General features: G+C 39.6%; 1 protein-coding gene across 2 annotated transcripts in view; it reads left to right on the plus strand.

Annotated features, from left to right (window-relative positions):
• Nucleotides 1-16,167, plus strand: part of DAAM1 (dishevelled associated activator of morphogenesis 1) — a 199,978-nt gene that overhangs the window by 79,294 nt on the left and 104,517 nt on the right. The gene's annotated exons all lie outside the window — the stretch shown is intronic.

Below are 16,167 nucleotides of genomic sequence, written 5' to 3' on the forward strand. Positions count from 1 at the left end.
AAAAAATTTCCCCATCTGCTTCACACCTCTGAGAATTCCCAAATGCCCTCCCCACGCCCACTCCCAATGTATAGTACTAATATGTCATTTTAAATAGTAATCATACAGCCCTTCCTGTTTTTGATCCTTTGATGAAAGACATTATTACCGAGGTATTATTATTTAGCCTAATGATAGAGTTGGAATAATAACTTGTGGGAAACCTTTTATAGATACTATCGTATTTTGGAATCCTCTATGCTAAAGTGATGTATCTGGTGTAGGACCGATTCATCAAACGGTGTAAGTGTATTCTTCACCTTATCTTTTCAAGTATATTTGGAGTAGTGTTTCTTTCCATTCTGTATTTTAGAGGATATTACAGCATAATTTCAAGAGCATTGGGCTGGGGTTTAGGAAGACCTTGGTTCAAATGACTGCTCTGACTTTATTATCTGTATAATTACGGAAAAATCATATAACTTTGTCAAGCCTGTTTTCTGGAGAATAGAGAAATAATAGTACCTCCTCCAAGGTTTGATGTGATGTTTAAATGAGAACATGTGTAGTGGGACTGGCCCAATGCCTGGCCCTTAGTAGGTGCTCAATAAATGTTACATGAGTACTCTATGCTCCCTTGATCACTGCCAGTATTCTGTTATGGAGTTCGTTCTAACCAGATCATTTATCTTGTTCAACAGATATTAGAGAATGCCATCATTTTTTTAAGGAGCCCAGGCGGCTCAGTGGTTAAAGCACTTGGCTGCTAACCAAAAGGTCAGTGGTTCGAACTCACCAGCCACTCTGCAGAAGAAAGATGTGGTAGCCTGCTTCTGTAAATATTTACAGCCTTGGAAACCCTATGGGGCAGTTCTACTCTGTCCTGTATGGTCACTATGAGTCAGAATCGACTCAACAGCACTGCGTTTGGTTTGGGTTGATCACTTTGTTTGACTCTTAAGTCAAGAAAGTAATATAGATTGGCTCACTGCCCTTCAGGAATAAGAGGCGATTCTTGATAGTATGTTTATACTTTATGAATATTATCATATGTTGAATATTATCATTTTTTAAAGAATCCTCCCTCCCTGCCATCTCTGCTATATGCAGAATTCTGTTCTAGGTGCTAATGGGGAGGTTCACAATAGAAAACCAGAGGCTTCCCCCAAAGAGCTAGCATTTTCAATAGCAGAGGAGGACCCATATTGAAGGAGGCACAGTGCCACCACTGTAGAGATTGTCTGTATTCGTGTTGTGAGAGCAGAACAAAGTGGCGAGAAAAGTAGTCAGGGAAGACTTTCTGGAGTTGAGTTGTGTGTACGGAGTTAAAGGTGAGAAGAGAAGTGGAGGGGATCATTCGGTGGCTGTTTCAGTCATCATAAGCTAGTTTATGCTGTGATAACAAAACCACAGTGATTGCAATAGGAGAGGTATATCCATTGCTAATGCTGCATGTCCACTGTGTGTCAGCTGTGGTTCTGCTCCTTGCTGTCTTCTGGCAAGACCTAGGCCTGGTGGAAGGGGAAAGAGAGACATGGTGAACTGTTAGCTGGCTTGTCAAGCTTATGCTGGAACTGACCCATGTCCCTTTTGTCCACACTTCATTGGTTGAAGCAAATCACATGGCCCTCCGGAGTTCACAGAGTGATAATGTATCATCCTCCTGTCGGGACTGGCACCACAAGTCACATGGCCAAGCCTGAGGTCACTGGGGCAACGGGTTGCATAATCCTCCCCTAGGGAGTAGCAGTGAATCATGTGCCCTGTGGCTATCAAGAAGGGCAGTAAAGATGCATTTGTGGCTTGGTCTTATTTTCCACTTAGAATATTTTGAAACTGAAAGCCAATCTGAGGAGACAGGTGTTGCTGATAGATGCAAGCCACCTGGGTGGTAGAGAAGCTGGTGGGCAAAACTAGTACCTTGAAAGCACCCACATCCAGGGGCTTGTCTACGGAAAATAGCAGCTATGTCAATTAGTTTTAAAATGCTGAATGATCTCTCACAGCTGGCCTTAGAAACTGTGATGGCCAATAGAAACTGCTCATTAGCACCCTCCCCCTCAAGAGGCACCCAGGGCACACACCCTACCTGCCATTCCTTAGTTACGCCTCTGTCAGACCACATCTGTGGTCCTTTCAACCATATTCTGAGACCTAGTGCAGGAACCCCTGCGGTGGCAGCTCCGTGTTCATCTTGAAGACAGCTTATTGTTCCATAAGAGAAAATTCTACCCTCTCTGCCTTATTGATGTCTCTATTCTGTGTGAAAATTGCCAACAGATGTTAGTTGTTAACAAATCCATGCCAAACCAGAACTTGAAGCCGAAACCATTGGAAAACAAATTATCTTGAGGTTTGTGTCCGTCCTGGTGAGTGATGGATACATTTTTGTCTACTCCTGACATCAGGGACTTAGACCACAAATTCATCCAGCTGCCAGGGGTGGCCTGGGACAGTGAGGTGGGCTCAAAGCCACTGGAAACCTCTGTTCTGGGTGCTCTGGCATATTTGCAGAAGCAGTTTTCTTCTGCCCATGTGCAGGAGAAGGGGGCCACTTGGGGGTAGTGGAGAGCGTCTGGACTCTGGAGTTAGACAACTCTGCCAGGTGCCAGCTATGCAACTTAGGACAACTGTCTTTAAGATGGTCTCTCTTTGAATTGAGTTTGCTCCTTGCCTATAAAATGGGGATAATACCATCTGTATGATAGGGTTGTTGTAAGGATTAAAGAAGATAATTATAACTAAGGAGGCTGGCACCTAGTAGGTGCTTTATACATCACATCCTAAGTATTCAGAAAGATGAGAGACAGTTTGGGTATTTTCTGGGCAAACACCCTGAGCAAATAGCTCAGCTTTTTCCTTTTCTTGAAAGCCAATTCTGCCTGACTTTGAGCATCAATGTGGGGCCTAACCTACAGGCCATTTTACCTCTTTATCTGTTGGAAAGCATCTCATCAGAGCTGGTTGTTCTAAGCTAGTTTCCTCTGCCTTGTGAGATGAGTCACTCATTTGACATTTTAAAAAGTAAAACCAAATAGGTTTCTTTAAGAATTGCTTACTGCAACCGTATCATCTCATAAATAAAGCAAGCCTGGATGGAGGTTAGCCCTGTGAATCTTTAAAGAAGGTGGGCAGCAAGGAGCATCTTGTTCTTTAGTAGGCTCCCTGCCATAGCCTAGGGAGGCAGAATTAGTCCAGTTTCAGGATGTAGTGGATGCTGGAGAGTCCAGTCTCAAACCTTGCCTTTTTTTTTTTTTTTTCTTATAACAGCTTTATTGAGATATAATCCACATACCATATAATTCACCCATTTAAAACGTATGATTCTATGGTTTCTAGTATATTCATAGAGCTGTGCAACCATCATTACAGTCCATTTTAGAACACCTTTATCACCTTAATAACAAGTATCCATTAACAGACACTCCCCATTTCTCTCCAATCCCCCTGTTCCCCTGGCAACCATTGATCTTCATTCTGTCTCTATAGGTTGGTTTATTCTAGGCATTTCATATAAATGAAATCATATAATACGTGATCTTTTGTGACTAACTTCTTTCATTTAGCCTAATGTTTTCAAGGGTCATCCACATTGTAACATGTATCAATACTTCATATTTTTTTATTGCCAGATAATATTCTATTGTGTGGATATACCATATTTTGTTTATATTCAGTGGTTGACGGACATTTGGTTTGTTTCCCTTTTGCTGTTGTGAATCCTGTGTTATGAACAATCTTGTCTAAGTTTTTGCATGGACATATGTTTTCAGGTCTTTTGGGTGTATACCTAGGTTTGGAATTGCTGGTTCATATGGTAACTCTGTGTTTAACCTTTGAGGAACTGCCAGCCTGTTTTCCAAAGCAGGTGCTCCATTTTACATCCCCATTGGCAGTATATGAGGGGCCCAATTTCTCCACATCTTTTCCAACACTTGCTGTTATCAACCCCCAGGCTATTGATCAGCCACTTAAAAAGGTGTTCTGTAGCTCCTAAAGAACTGAAGATACGTAATTTGGGAATTTTTTTTTTTTTTGTCGAATGGCAATAAAGTTGCCCTGCTCATAATTTTAAAAATATTTGGGATATTTAAGAATAAAGTATTAGGTTGTGTTATTGCTTAATCTCTGATAACCATATATTTTATGCCTTTCATGCATCAATTCTTTCTCCTGTATTACTTCCCTTACCTCTACCCTTTACTTTGTACTCTGCCTCAGCCACAAATAAAGGATATAATCAATGTGAGGCCTTAGCAGTCTTCCCATAAAATAAGGTTCAACTACGTTCTTCTTTTCATACACACTTTTAAATATCTTAGATTATCTGCAACAACCTGTTGTTGTTAGGTGCCATCGAGTTGGTTCCGACTCATAGCAACCCTTCATATAACAGTATGAAATGTTGCACAGCCCTGTGCCATCCTCACTCTTGTTGCTGTTGAGCCCATTGTTGAGCCACTGTGTCAGTATATCTCATTGAGGGTCTTCTCTTTTTTGCTGACACTCTACTTCACCAAGCATGATGTCCTTCTCCAAGGACTGGCCACTTCTGGTAACATGAAAATTCTGTAAATTGTCCTTGTTCAAGTAACTTTCTTTGTCTCAATATAGCAATAGAAGTTTTCTTTGGGATGAAGAGAATGTGTCATTGATTAACTCACTGTTTCTTTTGTTGTAAGTGTAAAGTGCCTGTCCTGTGCCAGGCTCTGAAGTGACTGGTGAGCAGAACCAACATGGTCCTGCATCACTTCATGGAGCTGAAGGTCTATCAGGGAAGGCAGTCTTATCAAAGCATGACCAAGTGCTGTGTGAGGGGACACTCAAGCAGTATGTTTTTTTGGGGAAGAGCTTTTATTCTCCCTTATTTCCTGTGGAGGGATTTCCACTGGAGTAAAATTTCCTGCTTCCCTTTCAGTTCCTTTCTCCTCTTTAGAATATGCACAGCTCAGTCCCTCCCCCTTTCTTTATTTCTCAGCAAGTTAGCATGCTTTCTGTGCCCCTCACTGCTTAAAATTCACAGAGGTGAGCCCATTGAGGGGAGTTCTGCAGTTGTCCAGCTGTCCCTATGGCTGGGTGGGTAAGTGTCTAATTCAGGGGTGAAACCTTAGCAAGCCCACTTGCCAGCAGGTGAAAATCAGGTTCTCCAAGTCAGGTTTCATGAGTAAAAAAGGAGAGTAATTTGTTTTACATTTGTTGGATGTCTTAGTCTAGCTCTCAGTTAATTCTAAACTTGCTGGGGAAGAAGGATGCTATTTACTGACACCCCCTCCTAAACCCTACAGGCACCCAACCTAGTCTGACAGGATCATGGAAGGCTTCCTCAGGGAAGTGACATTTAATGCAAGACATGATAAGCAGAGTTATCCAGACAAAAAGGAGAAGAAAGAGTGTCCCAGACAGTGACAACCACCTATATAAGGGCTGAGAGGTGAGATAGAAAGTGTGAAAGGTTCAAGGAAATGAAAGAAGTTTAGTTTAGCTGGAACATAAAGTAGGAGGCTGAAGGGATTAGGGGTTATGAGAGGCATGCCTAGAGAAAGTGTGTTGGGGACCATTGTATTAGCGCAGATTCTTCCTTGGACCAGAGGAAAATACCTCTACTTTCTTATACATTTTCTCAGTTAACCAAATATACCAAAGTACATCAGAATATTTTTCTATGTGGTGGTGGTTGTTGTTGGTTGTCATCGAGTTGGCTGTGACTCGAAGTGACCCCCATGTACAACGCAATAGAACGTTGCCTGGTTGTTGCTGTGTTTGAGCTCATTGTTGCAGCCACCTTGTCAATCCCTCTCATTGAGGGCCTTCCTCTTTTTCCGTGACCCTCTATTTTACCAAGGGTGATGTTCTTCTCCAGGGATTGACCCCTATCTGGTTACATTTACAAAAGTAACCATTGCTTTATGTGGTATTTGTGAGGTATCGGAAGTTCAGTGAAAATGTCATCTCTCCACGGGCAGATTCTGAGTATGTTTTCCTTTGAATCCTATTAGGTACCTTCTTGTTATGACTTACACCTCCTCAAAAAAAAAACTAAACCAAACCCATTGCTGTCAAGTCGATTCCTACTCATAGCAACCCTCTAGGACACAGTGGTATTGCCCCATAGAGTTTCCAAGGAGCACCTGGTGGGTTCGAACTGCTGACCTTTCGGTTAGCAGACGTAGCTCTTAACAACTGTACCACCAGTGTTTCCTCCTCCAGCTATGCCAATTTTGAAAGAGAAAGGAGAGAATTACTAAGAGCTCCCTCCCACTCTTCTGCCCAATGCGTAGACTCTTGCACACCACAGATGGGCTCAGGGTTTCCTATGGACTATTGCACAGCAACTGTGAGACTGGAGTTGGTATCCCGCTTGCAGGTTTTGTTTCTCTCACCCTCAGCTCTCTTGCCCTGTAAAACATGCAGAATGTCCAGCTGCCTTAAAAAAAAAAAAAAAAGTGGGATTGTGGGTGACAAACCCAGGTTTCAGGCGAGCCTGGTTATTTATTTATTTATTGAAATGTAATAAATCTCACATCACGTGGCATGCATATTATTTAGAGTCAGGTTCATAGCCTCATTACAGGAAGGATTTCATTTCTAGAACACCACATCTTGTGAATTTGTAGCTATTTGGAAGTAATAATGTAGTATGGACCCCAATTTTTCTGTGCCTGAATTGTTCCCATTTCAATTTTATATTGTTTTCTGGTGAATCTCCCATCTTTCAAACCCAGTGCTTATTCTTCCATTTATTTGGCCAGTGAGTCTAATGTTTTGGGATAATTTGAGAAATCCATTACTGATGAAGAAACCACCATTTATATTACTGAGAATTGCCAGTGAAAGTTAAAAAAAATCTCAATCAGAAGGCAGTGATGGTGAATACTATAGGCTGATAGGAAGATTTTTTTATCATCATAAATATAATTACTTGCTATAGGTCAGTTTTACTACTTAAGTACTGAGAACATTCTCAACATTAGTAACCAGAGCAGAATTTGAGAAATGAAGATAGCAAGAATGAAAGAATTTAGCTGATATATCAGTATTAGAAGAATTCACAGTCCAGGTAAGCAGTGCCAAGTGAATTCACTTGGGAACTTACATCAGTAATCGCTTCATTTTTCAATACATCCTGAAGTCACTTCAGTATGAAAGGAGCTACAGAAATCCAAGTTAGTCTTAAGGATTTACCAGCGTACAAATTGTGCTCTCCTACTAGCCCTGTGTTAACCATTTTTCTAGGATTGTCCGTATAATTTCTCTTATTACTAGAGCTATTTTAAACTCCCTTTAGTAGTAAGATTCTTCCATTATCATGAAAATTAAAGTTTTAACCCTTTTTATCTCTTTATTTTTAAAACTTGCCTTTTCACTAAGACCGTGACTAAGAATAGAAAGGCTGTTATGGTAGCTATTCAGTCCCTGTCTCAAAGAAAGATAAAAAATTGGGTAGCAGGAACATTTAGTTTTAACTTGATTGAAGAAAAAAACTGGTTGTAAGGAGCCATAGTTTTAATGTATTGTTTCTTAGAGTGTAAATGATTGCTCTTTAATTAGGCAGGGGAAATCAGACTCCTATAAAGACTCAAGGATATAGTTACAATCATCTCAAAATATTTGGTTGTCTGGAAGCAAAAAATCAGAGTTTAATGGAGGAGTAGTTAATAAAATTGTGCTATTCTGATGAGGTTAAAAGTTGTTTTTATTTGAAAAGCCTATATAGGGTCACTATGAGCCAGAATTGACTCGATGACAGCAGGTTTGGTTTGTTTGTTTATAAAGATCAGAAGAGAAAATTCTGTTTAACTGAAGGACATGCTTAGTTAACACAGAAGAAAAAAATACTAAGTAGACCTTCCCTTGGCACTGTGGCATTTTTTTGATAAATCAACTTGATGAGTTTATAGAAATGCTTAGAACGGTGTGACAATATGTAATACATCACAAAAGGAAGTGGGAAGGTAGATATGGGCTTAAATTTGAGCACTGCTAAAGTTCCTATGCAGTAGATGTGAACTACTGCCAATATTATATAGTCAATTTAAAGATGATGAGAAAAAAACAAAAACCCAGAAATTTATAAAGAAGTTATTTTGGCTGCAAGAACAACTGATGGTTTGTGACACAAGCTAATGTTCAAATAGGTAGTTTTATTTATTTATTTATTGCTTGTATCTTTTGTGCTTTTGAATAGAACGTTGCACTGTTTCTAAGAATCAAAGTAGAATTGGCAATAGAATTTCATCCCATTGGACAATATACATTTCTTTCATCTGGTTGAGATTTGTCTGTTTAGAGACATTAAGATGGTCAAAATGGCTTCTTGATTTCCCTTCTAGTTTTCTGATTCGCTAAACATATCCTGTAAAGCTTATGGTAAAATCACAGAACCGTTTTATTCCTTCTAGTCCAAAATTTATGTTTTATCCTACAAGATCATTCCAAATATCCTTTGCTACAGGCTGGTAAATTCGAATTTTGACTTCTTGTTAGAGACTTTGTTATCAGTCAGTGTGTTTATTTCCAGGTGTATCTAGATTAAGAGGACAGAAATGGAAGGGGGGCATGGAGAGATGGAGAAAAGTGAAAAAAATTTTTAAATATATAAATACTGCAAAACCAACTCTAAAATAATCATGTTATTGAGAAAATGATTGAGTCCCCTTGACCCTGAAATTTACATTTGTATGAATCCTACAGAGACTCTGAGCAGTATGTACCTTCTTAGCTTTTGACTACAGTTTAGAATCTGATTTAACTTAGTCCATGTGCAAATTATACGATGCCAATATAGTATATTGACTTGTCAACTCTCTGCATGCCCTATATATAAGCTAATATAGGTTTTAAAAGTCTGAGAGGACAATTCGATCTCCATTAGTGGTGTGGGGTAGATTTTCAAGTGTTATTGAAAATGTGTTTCACTAATGGCTGGAAATATCTGGTAGCTTGTACAAATCACAGTACATAAGAGTATACCTTGATGCACTGGGAATCATCTAAACACCATTTGTTCTTACGGAGCATTTGTCACAGGGCCTATGAGAGGTAGATGCCCATTACATGGACAGTTTGTTTTAAATCTAAACTGTCCTCAAATATGTTTATCCTCTGTGCTTAGACTCCTCCTCACTCCCACCCTATCCCCAATTCCCAGAATCCCCTGGAGTTTTACACTGGTTCTCGATGCATGTTATAGGAGCTCAGTGACTAGGCACATCCTTTAGCTATGACATTCTGGCTCACAGATGGAAAAACATCTTTTTTGGAAAACCAGATTCTTAAAAATCTTGCATTTTTATCCTCTTGTCTAGTTTTAAATGAATCTACTAGGGACCTCCTAGAGCTGGTAGCTGTTTATTTCATCACACAGTGCAATATTTGAGCCCTAAGCTAAACCAAATGACTGAAAGATTACTTAGAATATATATATATATGGACTGTCTTGGGGAAAGATGGGAATTTCTTGGATGTATAGGAAAAGCCAGGAAGTCCTTTGCCATGTTTTAGTTTTAAACAATCATAAAACTAGCTGCCATCTAGTCGATTCCGACTCTGTCAACCCCATGTGTGTCATAGTAGGACTGTGCTCCATGGGGTTTAAAAAAATTTTTTTATATGGCTTTATAGTTTTATTACATCATGACTATTAAATATAGCTCTGCAATTCCTACTTTACAAAATAATTTATTGCCCTTTAGGTGAAGGTTTACAGAGCAAATTAGTTTCTCATTCAAAAGTTTATACAAATTGTTTTATGACATTCATTGCAATCCCCGCAATGTGTCAGCACTCTCCCCCATTCCACTCTGGGTTCCCCTGTGTCCATTCGTCCAGTTTTCCTGTCCCTTCCAACCTTCTTGTCTTTGCTTTTGGTCAGGTGTTGCCCACTTGGTCTTGTATACTTTATTGATGTAAGAAGCACGTTCCTCACATGTGTTATTGTTTTACAGGCCTGTCTAATCTTTGGCTGAAAAGTGAACTTCAGGGGTGGATTCAGTTCTGAGTTAGAATGGTGTCTTGGAGCTTCCTCCAATCTCTGTCAGACCAGTAAGTCTGGTCTTTTTTGTGCATTTGAATTTTGTTCTACATTTTTCTCTCTCCCTGTCAGCAGTCAGTGGTGGTAGCTGGGCACCATCTAGTTCTTCTAGGCTCAGGCTGATAGAGGCTATGGTTCATTGTGGTCCATTAGTCCTTTGAACTAATTCCATAGGGTTTTTGATGGCTGATTTTTCAGTAGATTGCCAAGCCTTTCTTCTGATGCACCTCTAGGTGGACTCAAACCTCCAGCCTTTTGGTTTACTACTGAGTGTGTTAACCGTTTGCACCACACAGGGACACCAAACAATCAGATAGTTTAACCTTAGTCCCACATGGACTCTCATTATGTTCACTCTTCTATGAATGTGCACCTTTATTCCTTCAGAGAGGAATGGCACTGGCGTCATATCTGGCTTTTTCACCCTTGGGATTCCCAGGGCCTAGAGCAGTGCCTGGCCCAGAGCAGTTCAATGAATGTTTGTAGCCTCCATGAATGGAGGAATAACTAATTACTGAAGCAGAACACATGAGATGTTCAGTAAGTATTTGAATAAATACATGTATTAATCACTGCTAAATCTTCCAGCACTAGGATTTGTATTTTAATTATTGTCACAGTAGTGGTGGTAGGTTTGGGCCAATCCCTGCACTCTTGCTGCACCCTACCCACCTGCTGTCATTCTCCTTCCTCATCCTCAGTTTCTATGGGAATACCAAAGTGGCCAGCATGAAGGGTAGCCAATTAAAAGGATGACGGTAATAAAGTTTAAGGAATATTTTCTTTAAAATTGTCCTTAAAAGTGTCTCTGCCATATATTACAAGGTAGAATAAATACATAGCTGCAATGTGGGAAGAGACTTGTTGTGCTTGATGTCTTTTGATCCAATTAAAACTTAAAAGTGGCAGCTGAGCTGCCAAACAAGACTCTTGAGGGCATGCTGAACAGGCTGTGACTCTGTGGGATGGGCCCAGGCTGGCAAGAGAGTGCTGGTGTCATCAAGGGAGGGGGCATGTGTTGAAACTTGGCTTCATATTACTCTCAGGACCTTTGGGTACCTTTCTTGTCTGTCACTTTATAGCTGGTTCTGAGTCCCAGAAGACAAAGTCCCTCCATTCAATTAGGAAAGCACTGCTTAGAAATTCTATTAAGCTTCTCAAAGAAGTTGTACTAGATAATAGTTGAATATACTGGAAATTTGGGTAGTTGACTATTGAGAGAAGGTTCTAGCATATGTTTAGAGCAGAGCTATTTACTTCAGATTACTGAAAACCTCTGCTGGGTGATGCAGACTAATTAAAAATTAGTCACTGTAAAAAATTTCTAGTTGAAATAACACAAAGAAGCTAAATAAGAACTCTCTAGGTTTAGCAGGGTGTCCCTGGGTGAAACAAATGGTTAAGTACTCGACTACTAGCTGAAAGGTTGGCAGTTCCAACCACCCATCCAGAGGTGCCTCAGAAGATAGGCCTGGCCATCTTTTTCTTAAAGGTCACAGCCATTGAAAGCCCTTTGGAGCAGTTCTACTCTGCACACATGGGATTCCATGAGTCAGAATAGACTCTACCATAACTAACATCATCAGGTTTAGCAGGAGACTTATTTCCAGCAAACTGTATACAGTTTACATCGCCTGTTATTATAAGGAGGATTGGAAATAGTATAAAACATGTAACTGTTAATGGTAAGAAACCAAAAATGATTTCTATTCGTCAGCCTTTACTTGTGGGATTTCTCACTTGTTTTTATACATCGAATGAAAACATGTCTATCAAATACGGTAGAAACTATTACTGTGTAGGTGATGGTGAGTCATATTGTGGTATTGCGTGTACCCAGAAGCATATTGGCAGAAATGTTACAGGCTGAAAGCCTTCAGTTTTGTTCTGTGTGTACACATCGCTTTTGGGTTTAAAGCCCTCTGTTGTTTTCCATACCTGACTTTCCTGACTGGTTAGAAAAAAAGCAGGTAATAATTCACTGAATGCACCACTATTTAAACTGACAAAAACCTTATCTAACTTTCAGATTTCTAACTGCCACTATGAGAAAAACATACTGTTCCCAGGGTCATTGTGGTTAAATTTTAAGAGCTGTGTTGGCTATGCATGATTCCTGGATGTGATTCGGTCATTTTCTGTGGTGGGGATGGATGTTTGTAATTTTAATGAATCATCACAGCCTAATAGAATTTTTCTCCTTAGATCTATTTTAAAAAGCATATATATATTTTTTTTCTCCTGCCAAAGCGTCGCCCTTTCTGCCCTTTCCCTGCCTTGTCTGGCCATAGTGTTATACTTAGCACCATCTTCTGTGACTTGAAGTCTGGTCACTTGCATTGGAGATGCTTTATTTCTGGAAGTGTTGAGCTGTGGCATGGGAGAACAAGGTTAAGGGTGGAGACGGTTAAATCCAGAGAAGGCACTGCTAGGGGTGCGGTTAGCCTCTAGGTAAACAGAGGAGAATTGCTGCTGGCTGGGGGCGGGGAGGGGAACCTTTCCTGGGAGGTGTTAGGATTGGTGAATTGGGCCTGTTTATTGTGGGCAAGTTGAAGGAGAAAAGTTAGCCTTGTCTGAGAAATAATACTGTTCAAAGCCCCAGGAGCTCTTTACACTGAGTTAGATGGATGGTTGCTTTGTGAAAACCAAAAAAATTCATTGGTGTCGAGTTGATTCCGACTCATAGTGGCCCTACAGGAAAGAGTAGAACTGCCCCATAGACTTTCCAAGGAGCGCCTGATGGATTCAAACTGCAGACCTTTTGATTAGCAGCTGTAGCACTTAACCACTATGCAACCAGGGTTTCCTTGCTTTATGCAGGAACATTAAAAACAACAACAAAAGCAGTGGGTTGACTGGTGGGATAACCGCAAGGGCCTGTTTTAGCTTCTTCCTCTCCTCATTTTTCTTATTCTCCATTCCCCTCCAGCACTAATCACAGGTCTTCCTACCTCTATTTAAAAAAAAAAAAAAAAATGCCGTTGAGTTGATTCCAACTCATAAAAAAGCTACCCTATAAATAGGACAGACTAAAACTGCCTCATAGGGTTTCCAAGGAGTACCTGTTAGATTTGAACTGCCAACCTTTTCTTTAGCAGCTACATAGCTAACCACTGTGCCACCAGGGTTTCCCCTACCTTTATATGAATACATTATTTGCATGTATGCAGAGAGTTCGTTTAACCCATTAGAGATTAGAACCTGGAATTCCCTTATTAGAGATTTCTCTTGTTAGCTGGAAACTTATTTGTCAGTTCACTAAAATTTATAGTATAGCTTTGGTGATAGATTGTTAAAAAAATTAATGCTTTTATAAAGCTTTTTTGAGATTTTGTAAATAATCCCTATTTCAGTTTAACTCAAGTCTTCAAAAAGAGTTTTTGCTACAAAGTGTTAGTCTTTCAACTCATTCAAGACCCTTATTGTGTATTATTTCAAATTCCTTCCCTTGCTTTATCTAGAGAATGAATCCATTTCCGTAGATTTATTTGTACTGTTCCAGTTATTTAGTTTTCTGATTTATGTAGACTTCTCTCTTTTTTTTTTTTTTTTCTCTTTAGAGCTGCTTGCTTATTGTAGGATATAGACTGGTGAGGTCTCTTTGTGCAGAATCTTGTGGAAGGGGTGCATAGTACGGTGCTTTGTTGGGGATGAACTCTGGAACTTTAGTTTCCATAGCTGGGCTTCCCTCACAGGTCCTTTCTTAATAAAAAAAAAAAAAAAAACACATTAAAACCACCTCTTCTTCATGGGAAGACAAAAAGCCTTCAGGGTTTTTTGTTGGTTTAGTTTTTAAGAAACTTGAAATTTTTATGGAGAAATATGGAAGCCTGATGCAGAGCCTTCTTTTTATCATTCACTATTTCATTTTCCTTTAATTGGCTTTTAAAACTATCCAAGCAAGAATAATATGAAAAAAAATTTCTATGACCAGGAAAGGAGCAAGGCCACCCAAGTCTAAGGTACAGTAAGATCTAGAAGCAACCAGGGTGCTTCCTGGGAATCAGCTAATTGCTTTGGTTTATTATTCTTAGCGGAAAACTTGGCTATTAACTCACAGAGAATTGATACTGTTATGTAGAGCCACCACTAGGGAAAAAAACAGAAACAGAAAAAATGAAAAGGTTCTTAAAGATTTGTTGTTAATATTGACATACCACTGCATTTAAGTATTAAGGGGCCTCAGGTTTTTTTTTTTTTAGGGGAAACATTGTCAGTTGGCCTAAATGGAATGCATATTAATAGAATTTATTTCAGTTTTCAAGAAAAGGAATAGGGTAGGTCATAGAAGTGATCTTTGGCTTCAAACAAAAGTTGTTTCTGAAATTGTAACATTTCCCAGATTGAGCTACTTACTATAAAGGGAAGGGATCCACATTTTTCCATTCCCTTTTCTTCATCCATTTCTTTCCAGTCACTTTTTGCTGTAAACCAAGTCCTTGGTTTACCTAATACTCAACCAGAATTTTCTTTCCTTACTATTTACACAATGCTGTATATTCTCTATTCTGTCTCTCTAGAATTTTCCATTTGTTTCCCTGGGGCTCTACCAACCAGGACCATTTTTTAAAAAAAAACAGCTTTACTGAGGTATAATTTACATGCCATAAAATTCACTCATTGTAACTATACGGTTTGATTAGGTAAAATAAATTTATACCATTATGTGTGTGCGACCATCTCCACAATCTGCTTTTAGAACATTTCTCTCAGCCCAAAAAGTCCCCTTGTGTCCATTTGTAGTCAATCTCTACTCCTGCCTCTAACCCCAGGCAACCTTGAATCTCCTTTTTGAGATACAGCAATCCTAGTGGTTTTATTCTCCAGGATTGCATCTTTCATTATTTAAATTAATTATCAAAATGAAAAATCCCTGAATTATTACTTTGAAATAATGAAAGAGTTTAAAGAAACTAATATGAGATCAATTTTCAAATTAGTTTGTATTCCATTTTGTTCCTTCCTCCACCAACTGGGTTTTTTTTTTTTCTCCTCTGTTATGGATTGAGAAACCCTGGTGGCGTAGTAGTTAAGAGTTCAGCTGCCAATCAAAAGGTCAGCAGTTCAAATCCATCAGGCCCTCCTTGGAAACCCTATGGGGTGGTTCTACCCTGAGCTATAGGGTTGCTATGAGCCAGAATAGACTCGATGGGAACAGGTTTGGGTTTTTTTATTTTTTATTTTGGTTATGGATTGGAGCCCTGGTAGCATAGTGGTTAAGAGCTTGGCTGTTAACCAAAAGGTCAGCAGTTTGAATCCACCAGCCATTCCTTGGAAACCCTATGGGGCAGTTCTACTCTGTCCTGTAGGGCTGCTATGAATCGGAATCAACTTGATGGCAACGGGTTTGGTTTTGGTTTTTGGTTATGGATTGAACTGTGCCCCTCAAAAATATGTGTTGTAAATCCAAACCCCTATACCTGTGGTTATAATCCCATTCAGGAATGGGTTCTCTTTGTCATGTTAATGAGACAGTATTAGAGTATATCTTAAATCAATCTCTTGAGATATAAAAGAGATTAAGCAAGCAAACAGCAAACAGATGGGGAAAGATAGATGCCATGCCACATGAAGATGGCCAAGGAATAGAAGCTCAAAAGAGCTTCTCCAGAGCCAACAGAGAGAATGACTTCCCCTAGAGCCGGCAGCCTGAATTCAGACTCCTAGCCTCCTCAAGTGTGAGAAAACAAATTTCTGTTTGTTACAGCCATCCACTTGTGGTATTTCTATTATAACAACACTAGATAACTAAAACAGAATTTGGTACTGAGAAGTGGGGTTGCTGTTCTAACAAATGCCTACAATGTGGAAATGGTTTTGGAATTGGGTAATGGGTGGAGGGTAGAAGAATTTTAAGGTACCCTAGATTACTTTGAAGAGACTATTGGTAGAATTATGGACATCAAAGGCAATGCTGGTGAGGGCTCAGAAGGAAGTGAGGAGAGCCATAGAGAAAGTCTTTATTGTCTTAGGGAGTACATATGGCACCAGTAATGGCGTGTCACTAGAAATGTGGGTGTTCAATGTGCTTCTGATGAGGCTTTGAAAGAAAATGGTGAACATGTGATTGGACAATAGAGATTTAGGACTTGGAATCGATTTAAGACTTTTGGGATGATGTGATGGGGTGAATGTGTGTTGCATGTGGCAAGGACATG

The sequence above is a fragment of the Elephas maximus genome, chromosome 10 (assembly GCF_024166365.1).
Source record: "Elephas maximus indicus isolate mEleMax1 chromosome 10, mEleMax1 primary haplotype, whole genome shotgun sequence".
Taxonomy (NCBI): Eukaryota; Metazoa; Chordata; class Mammalia; order Proboscidea; family Elephantidae; genus Elephas; species Elephas maximus.